Raw genomic sequence first — 9,766 nt, forward strand, 5'->3', positions numbered from 1 at the left:
AGGAGGAAAAGGAAAGGGGGGCGCCGCCCCCTCCCCTAGTCCAATTTGGACTCCTCCCTTGGGGGGGCACCCCTTGTGGGCTGGCTTGCCTCCCTCCTATGGCCCATATCTTCTCCCCCCCTGGGGGGGGGGGGTTCCGGTAACCCCCCAGATAATCCGATATGTACCTGATACATTCCGAAACACTTCCGGTGTTCGAATACTATCATACAATATATAAATCTTTACCTCTCGACCATTTCAAGACTCCTCGTCATGTCCGTGATCTCAACCGGGACTCCAAACAATATTCAGTCACCAAATCACATAACTCATATAATACAAAGCATCATCGAACGTTAAGCGTGCGGACCCTATGGGTTCGAGAACTATGTAGACATGACCAAGACACCTCTCTGGTCAATAACCAATAGCGGAACCTGGATGCTCATATTGGTTCCTACATATTCTACGAAGATCTTTATCGGTCAAACCGTAATGACAACATACGTCATTCCCTTTGTCATCGCTATGTTACTTGCCCGAGATTCGATCGTCGGTATCTTAATACCTAGTTCAATCTCGTTACTGATAAGTCTCTTACTCGTTCCGTAATACATCATCTGGCAACTAACTCATCAGTCACATTGCTTTCAAGGCTTATCATGATGTGCATTACCGAGAGGGCCCAGAGACACCTCTCTGATACTTGGAGTGACAAATCCTAATCTTGATCTATGCCAACCCAACAAACACCTTCATAGATACCTGTAGAGAATCTTTATAATCACCCAGTTACGTTGTGAAGTTTTATAGCACACAAGGTATTCCTCGGTATTCGGGAGTTGCATAATCTCATAGTCAAAGGAATATGTATAAGTCATGAAGAAAGCAATAGCAATAAAACTTAACGATCATTATGCTAAGCTAACAGATGGGTCTTGTCCATCACATCATTCTCCTAATGATGTGATCCCGTTCATCAAATGACAACACATGTCTATGGTTAGGAAACTTAACCATCTTTGATTAACGAGCTAGTCTAGTAGAGGCATACTAGGGACACTGTGTTTTGTCTATGTATTCACACATGTATCAAGTTTCCGGTTAATACAATTCTAGCATGAATAATAAACATTTATCATGATATAAGGAAATATAAATAACAACTTTATTATTGCCTCTAGCGCATATTTCCTTCAGATGGGAGCTTCACGAGCCCCTTTCGGGCTCAGCCGGGACTAGAGGGCGGTGGAGGTTGTCCCCTCCCGCGTGGCTGCTGACGCTGTCGCTCCTCATTCCCGGCTGCTCCCTCTCAGCTTCGTCGGTCTCGCTTCGTTGACCATAGTGCAGCGGCAGTGATGATGACAAGACCGCGGTGGCGCATGCTGGTGGGCGGCATGATTGATGGAGCGCTTTGGAACATTCAGGGATGTGGGTGTTTGGCGGATGGGAGAACTCCCCGTTGGCTTGCTGGCACCGATGCGGTGACGCCCTTGGGCACAGCCGTTACTTCCCAAAGGGCGTCGGGTATTCCCCTTCCCCACGCCTTCTGCATACCGGGGGAAACCCTAGGATTTTTTCGAGCAGCAACATCGTCGTCGTGTTCCTTCCTGAAGGTGTTGCTTGGTATGCGGAGGTTCAAGGTGCTAGGAGCGAGGCGGTAACTCTCCGGTGGGCGCAGCGATTGCGGGTCATCATCGTTTTCATTGATCCAACGTTGCTGACATTATTTTCTCTCTTCTTTCTCTTTTGTTTCTTTTGGGCATGCTTGTGTTGTTTGCCCCAGCATTGTACTCATTGTTGTATCGAGTGGTTGCTATATCTATATAGTGGGTTGAAAGCCTATTTCGGGATGCGTTTCTGCATTAGGAGAAAAGAGGAGGAGAAGAGAAGGAGTAGACCAAGGCGATCTGGGATGCCGATATCAACCAATCAGAACACAATATTTCGACCACGCATGATTGACCGAAGTACAAGTGGCCCGGGTACCCGCTACTGTTATTTCTTTTGTTATTTTCACTATTATTTACTAAATTACTGGGGCTCTACACCTTGCACCCCCCGTGTAAAATGCCGGCAAGAAAAGGGCTTTGTCCCATACACCAGTTGCTTTTTTATTCTAATAAAATCAAATGAAGCACAGAAATCCCAAGAGTTTGGCATTGTGTCATGATATGTCTACTAAAGGCTTTGGTAAAATTTTGAGAATGCTTCACAAATGTTGTAACATGGACCGCTTACAAACCAGACCATCTCCGAGGAAGAAATTAGGTTTCGAGACGAAACAAGGTAGGTTTGGATGTGAAACGACTCCTACTTCTTCGGTTGGCCTTTAATTTTTTCACACAATTATATGTATCATGTCAAAATTTGAAATTTCACGAGTTTGCTTGTTGAACTTAAAATAGTAAATGCATATATAGGCCTTTAATGAATATAATTCAAATTTGAATGGCAGGTACATGAAATAATTGCCATGGTGTGAGATGGGGATGAGTGTGGATCTAGGCAGCAAATCTCACGTGAGAAGGCTGGATGTGCATCGGCTGAGCCTGGATCTAGGTAGTGGTTGTAGATGGAAAGATCCCCCCCACCTATTTTTTTTTTGATTTTTTTTGCTGTGTGCAAAATCCCCCTAATAATGGGGAGAGAAGATGATTACTGGGAGCTCCATTCCTGATATTTTAGGGGATAGGTCGGTGTAACGCCGAAGGCTGTTTTTTTTTGCAGTCAAGTGATTTTTTGGATGGTTTAGAGATGCTCTTACTACACCCAGACCGTGAGATAAGAGAGATGAAAGGCAATATAAATCAAAGAACATCAACTAGATATTTATGCATGCAAGCATGACAGAATTACTTGATTCCCATCAGATTACTTGATATCCCAACAGACTACTTGGTTCAGGAATTCAACAGATTACTTAGTTCAGGAATTGAAAGTCTTTAAGCAAAAGGCGAGACACTCAACGACAGGCAGCTCAAAAGGTGAAAAGCTCAATGAAAACCCGACTAGAGACACTCGGACAGTTGCCCTACCTGCAACACTCCCTGCAACACTCGGACAGTTGCCCTACCTTGGGGCTGCGAGACATCTTTCATGGCATCATGAGCTTTCCTGCGTATTGCAACTAGTAACACTTTTGGAGCAAATGCACAATAAAAATGTGGACAAGAAAAGGCCAGGCATATTTCTTTTGATAAAAACAACAAAAAAAGAGCAATAATCTAAGGTCATATACAGGAACTGAAAATAGACAGAGCTTAATTAACACATCCCCAATTTCTTAAGGTAAAGACAGGTTGTTATCTACGGCATAGTTAAGTGACCAATACAGTAAAACCTAAAAAAAATGAATAACACTATATATAAGTCTGTAACTAACGATAAGATGGGCTGAAACATGGAGTTCAGTACACGTCTAGTTAACCACCAATAACGAAAGGATATCTTAAAAATTCATAATGTAACCAATGAGGGTTCTGCCCAAACGAAAAAAACAGTTAGGCAGATGGGATACCGTAATGCGTCCTCCATCTCAGTGTTGGCCGGGTCCAACTTGAGTCCATCCGAGAAATGTTCGCGTGCACCCTTGTAATCCTGATGGTAAACCACTAGTTAATGGTCAAAAAGATTTAGCAGACAAACTGACAAAGAAGGAAAAACATCCGTCAGTATCTTCTATGTAACCTTGAGCAACATCAGAGCTGCACCCTGCCGGTAACAGGCTTTTGGCCAGTCAGGCCGCAATTTTCTGCATTTGTTAGCATCCAACAAAGCCTTGTCCCCCTCGCCCATGCGAAGCCGACAAAGGCTCCTGTTTGAGTACAATGTTGCATTGTTGGGATCAAACCTTATTGCCTACAGCCAACAACTCAAATCAATAGTGACCATAAAATAAATAAATAAATAAACTGTTCAGAATTTGTGAACAACGAGGTAGCAAATCAGCATGCAAATGGCTGGAAAGAGATCTGAAATAGTATAGATGATTACTTGACTAAAGCAAGAATGAGCAACAATGAAAACAAGGCACTCAACATACAGTTACCACCATGCCCAACATGAATAAAAAAGGTACTTATATTTATAATTCCACGTGTCTTCCTACAAATGAATATCATGATGCTTTTTATCTCTTCACCCATTCCTTATACACGATGTCTTGACTCTTGACCAGTGCAGATAGCAGTAACTCATAAACAACAGTTTTATACGAGTATATGGCAATTGAGTTGTAAACAAAACACTGAATTTATGCTCAAACAAATTCAGCATCATTAGATTAGCACACTATGATAATCTTCCCTTGTCATGTTTATGACTTGGGAAGCACATTATTGTCTCAATTCTCCCTATGATTTGTAACAAAATCAGCACTGTCTAATAGCTGCCGACCCTATGGATATGGACCTTGCCACACTAGATTCAAAATCATTGAAAACAACTACCTAGTTCAGTCTTCAGTGTGAAAATTTGGGTAGTTAGATAAGTTTTTCCAAAAGAATATTTATGATCAAAAGTAAATCCAGGAACCATGTCTGCTTAAGGCATAGAGCTTGAAAAAAGAGGTACACAATCAATTATGATATTGGACAAGATGAAATATGGGAAAGGACAAATATAAGATGAAATATGGGAAAGTATATGTTGCTTTAATATACCACAGTGTAGGATTTTGCTGCACTAAGATAATCCTCCTGCTTGAAACTACAGTCTGCAAGTTTCTTAAAGCCTTCCGCTTTAACTTTCCTTTTAGACTCAGGCTCATCCTGAATCATCAAGATATTGAAATTTATGAAGAGTTCAGATGCACAAGAATAGATAGATTTTAACGAACATATTTAAAATTGTGACGTAAAGGTATGGAAATATGGATCTCGTTTATACAAAAATCTTTTTGCTAACATATACAGATAACCATACCAGTTTCCACCCTTACCCACCAGGAAAGTCACATTTTCATCGGTAATAACTGGCAAGATGGTACTGATTTCTAAACTTCAAACTTATACTACATAACATAGATAAAATTTCCTTGTATATTCTTGCGCAAAATGGTATTAAATCTTGAATTGATATTACTTAACAGTTATTTAATTCAAGTAACACGAAATTGTCTTGCATTTGAGACATATTGTTCTGAAAATACTTGGAAAGGCAACTTTGATAATAAATGGCAACTTCTCTTTTCTGTCTTGTCTGGTAGCAAGAACAGAATACTCATTCCCGAGCCCTTGTAATTAATATTGACCCATTCCCGAGCCATTGTCTCTAGAAATACTGGAATAGGTATTTTGACCTATAATCGTTTGTACCAAATCATTAGCCAACAACTTGCTCGTTCAGAATTTTGACCTATAATCGTTGCTTGGAACAGTGGTGTGGCTGTGCCTAAGTAGCTCAACATCTCCGCCTAACACCACATTTGCCAGGCTAGATGGCTTAGTAAACATGCAGTTTGTTGCCAAATTGCCGTGGCAAGGTTGATCACCCCCAGCAAGTTTTAGAACCCTGCTTTGTGGTGGGCTGGTTGTCCTACAATGGTCACAGCACAAGGAGCGAATGGAGGTTGGCACCAAGAGGCTGGAGTGGCTAACCAGTTCCTTAAACAAACACTACATCCATTAAAAAAAACACGTATTGTTTGCTCTTTCCGCTTTTTGGTTTTCGTGATGTTGTTGGTGTCGCCCACTTTCAGATGAGGCCAATATCTACCTACTTTATAATAAAAATTGTAATAAGTTAAGATATACGCATATGCATCTATGATGCAGAGGCAAGGGGTAATAAAAGCTTCCATTATACTAAAAAAAGTTGAGAGAAGAGCGTTTTCTGTTCTCCCTAGAATTCCTAAAGTTTATGTGAGGATTGCAACTTGCTAGGGTTCTAAAAAACATTGCGTGTGTACACCATGTCGCAGGGCTTACTAGAACTCTAGAAAAACAGAACTCAACCAGCATTTAATGTCAAAGAGGTAAATCTTACTTCATCAGGAACAAAACGGTTGGCAGGAACATCCTCCATAATGTAATTGACGAAGTCAGTTGAAACAAGTTCTTCAGAATGGATATTTTCCATAGCATAGGTTAAAGCTCCCATGCGATCAGCACCAGCCTATCACAGAAACAGATGTTAAATGTATGTCCTCAAGATAACCTGGGTAAGTCAGTAATAAAGATTTACAGGGTAGCATTTCAAATTTCTCCACTTTCAGGTATAAATAGCAACCATAGTGTTACCAGTTCAGCACTAATTTTCAACTAGTTCATCTGGTTGAGTTCACTGTCATCATACTTGTGGTAACCACGTTGACCACAAATTCAAAAAATAAATGGTTAATAAAGTGTCTACTTCAAGTGCAACAAATTGTCATTGTGCACAAAACAAAGGCCAGCATAGGACGTAACTCAAAAAAAAGGCCAGCATAGGATGTTGAAAGTTCTCATCTTCAGTGAGAATTTTTTTTGTCATTACATAGAAACTGGACTCATCAAAATTGAAGAACTTGACAAGGCTAAGACGAAGGTACAATACCTCAATCAGGAGAACCATACAGTTCCTTGAGGCGGCATCTATAGCTGCAATTAGAGGTGTCACTAGTAGAAAAAGGGTCAAATATGAAGCACATTAGTGCCGGTTTGAATTTGAGGTGGCACTAATGTGTCCATTAGTGCCGGTTCCAACGGCTAGGCGGGCGGACATCATTAGTACCGGTTCATGGGCAACCTTTAGTATCGGTTCATGCCACGAACCGGTACTAATGAGACTGTGTCAAGCTGTGGTCAGGCTGGGGCCCCACGAAAACCTTTAGTACCGGTTCATGGCATGAACCGGTACTAGAGTTTCTTAGTAAGCTGATTTTTAGTCCCACCTCGCCAAGAGAGAGGCAGTACGAGCAGTTTATAAGCCGTGAGTGCAGAGACGATGAAGGAGAGGCGCAATGCTCACTTGCACGTTGCTTAGCTTCAAGCCTTTCGGAATAGCATTGATTGCACGGAGCTATGTGCAGTGCAGCCTACACTATTCCGAAAGGCTTGAAGCTAATTAACCAGCATTGTACCTCTTTTTTATTTTTAATAACTTATTTGAACTCCGAACTTTTTGTGTTCAGTATGTAGCATTCAAAGCGACGTCATCAATTTCCAACATATTCTGACATCATTTGTTGTTTTTCAATCATTTACCGATTTGTTTAGAGAGCTAAATGACCGTGAAATTAAAAATCACTACAAAATGAACTCTGAAAATATTGAAAGTTGGCATGGTATCATTATTTCACCCGCATAGCATGTGCGAAAGAGTAGAGAGGGTCATGGCAAAAACTGGACGCACTTCGTGTACAAACTGGACAATGTCTTCCGGAGTATCAGGGTTTCAGACAAGAATGCGTCTGTTACACGGGCACTTCAATGTATTTTAAACTTATTTGAACTCCAGAAATTTTTTGCGTTCAGTATGCAGCATCCAAAGCGACGTCATCAATTTTCAACACGTTCTAACATCATTTGCTGTTTTTAGTCATTTACCGATTTGTCCAGAGAGCTAAATGACCGTGAAATTGAAAATCACTACAAAATGAACTATGAAAATGTTGAAACTTCCCATGGTATCATCATTTCACCCACATAACATGTGTGAAAGAGTAGAGAGGGTCACGGCAAAAACTGAACGCACTTCGTGTACAAACTGAACAATGTCTTTCGGAGTATCAGGGTTTCGGACGAGAACTCATCTGTTACATGGGCACTTCAATGTTTTTAAACTTATTTAAAATCCCGACTTCTTTTGCGTTCAGTACGCAGCATTCAAAGCGGCGTCATCAATTTCCAACACGTTCTGACATCATTTGCTGTTTTTAGTCATTTACCGAATTGTTTAGAGAGCTAAATGACCGTGAAATTGAAAATCACTATAAAATAAACTATGAAAATATTGAAACTTGTCATGGTATCATCATTTCACTCGCATAGCATATGCGAAAGAGTAGAGAGGGTCACGGCAAAAATTGGACGCACTTCGTGTACAAACTGGACAATGTCTTTCGGAGTATCCGGATTTCAGACAAGAACTCATCTATTACACGGGAACTTCAATGTTTTTTAAACTTATTTGAAATCCTGACTTCTTTTCCATTCAGTATGCAGCATTCAAAACGGCGTCATCAATTTCCAACACGTTCTGACATCATTTGCTGTTTTTCAGTCATTTACCGAATTGTTTAGATAGCTAAATGACCATGAAATTGAAAATCACTACAAAATGAACTCTGAAAATGTTGAAACTTGCCATGGTATTATCATTTCACCTGCATCGCATGTGCGAAAGAGTAGGGAGGGTCACTGCAAAAACTGGACGCACTTCGTGTACAAACCGGACAATGTCTTTCGGAGTATCAGGGTTTTGGACGAGAACGCATCTGTTACACGGGCACTTCAATGTTGTTTATACTTATTTGAAATTCCGACTTCTTTTGCGTTCAGTACGCAGCATTCAAAGCGGCGTCATCAATTTCCAACACGTTCTGACATCATTTGCTATTTTTCAGTCATTTACCGAATTGTTTAGAGAGCTAAATGACCATGAAATTAAAAATCACTACAAAATAAACTCTGAAAATGTTGAAACTTGCCATGGTATCATCATTTCACCTGTATAGCATGTGCGAAAGAGTAGAGAGGGTCACGGCCAAAACTGGACGCACTTCGTGTACAAACTTGACAATGTCTTTCGGAGTATCAGGGTTTTGGACGAGAACTCATCTGTTACACGGGCACTTCAATGTTTTAATACTTATTTGAAATCCCGACTTCTTTTGCGTTCATTATGCAACATTCAAAGCGACGTCATCAATTTCCAACACGTTCTAACATCATTTGCTGTTTTTCAGTCATTTACCAAATTGTTTAGAGAGCTAAATGATCGTGAAATTGAAAATCACTACAAAATGAACTCTGAAAATGTTGAAACTTGCCATGGTATCATCATTTCACCTACATAGCATGTGTGAAAGAGTAGAGAGGGTCACAAAGAAACTAAATACAGAAAAAAATTACTCAGAAATAAATAGAAGAAAATAAATAAAGCAGAAAAAAAACTATATAAAAATTACTCAAAAATAAATAGAAGAAAATAAATAATGCAGAAAAGAAAAAACTATATAAAAAATTACTCAAAAATATATAGAAGAAAATAAATAATGCAGAAAAGAAAAAACTATAAAAGAATTGTTGGGGCGCTGTCCAGTGGGCCTACCAGACCTAGGGTGTGCAATTTCAGGCCCAGAAGGTCCGGCAGACTCACATGGCAGCGCGCCATAGTTAGGCCGAGAAGCCTTCTATATAGAGGAGTTCGAAGGAGCAGCCGCGGCTGGGTTTATAAACCAGTGCGGCTGCCCTTCGCTCGGCGAGGTGGGACTAAACATTGTGCACCGCGGGTGGCAGCGCAACACCTTTAGTACCGGTTCGTGACTCCAACCGGTACTAATGGGGGGCCTTTAGTACCGGTTGGAGCCACAAACCGGTACTAAAGGGGTCCGCTTCTCGCCTCTTGACCTGGCCAAAATTGGCCTTCAGTACCGGTTGGAGCCACCAACCGGTACTAAAGGTCCCTCCTATATATATGGCACTTAGGAAAAATCCAGTTTTCATCCGCGCGCCACCCGTCTTCTATCCAACTAGCTTCATCGCCCGATATCATCGTCGCCGCCGCCGCGCCGTCGCCCATCGTGCGCCGCCCTCGCCGCCCGTCGTCACCATCCCCGCCGCGCGCCATACGTCGTCGT

The 9,766-nt window shown here is 41.2% G+C and overlaps 1 pseudogene; it reads right to left on the bottom strand.

The window, feature by feature from the left end:
• The window catches only part of LOC119353944, a 50,805-nt pseudogene that overhangs the window by 36,044 nt on the left and 4,995 nt on the right, over window positions 1-9,766 (bottom strand).

The sequence above is a fragment of the Triticum dicoccoides genome, chromosome 1A, assembly GCF_002162155.2.
Source record: "Triticum dicoccoides isolate Atlit2015 ecotype Zavitan chromosome 1A, WEW_v2.0, whole genome shotgun sequence".
Taxonomy (NCBI): Eukaryota; Viridiplantae; Streptophyta; class Magnoliopsida; order Poales; family Poaceae; genus Triticum; species Triticum dicoccoides.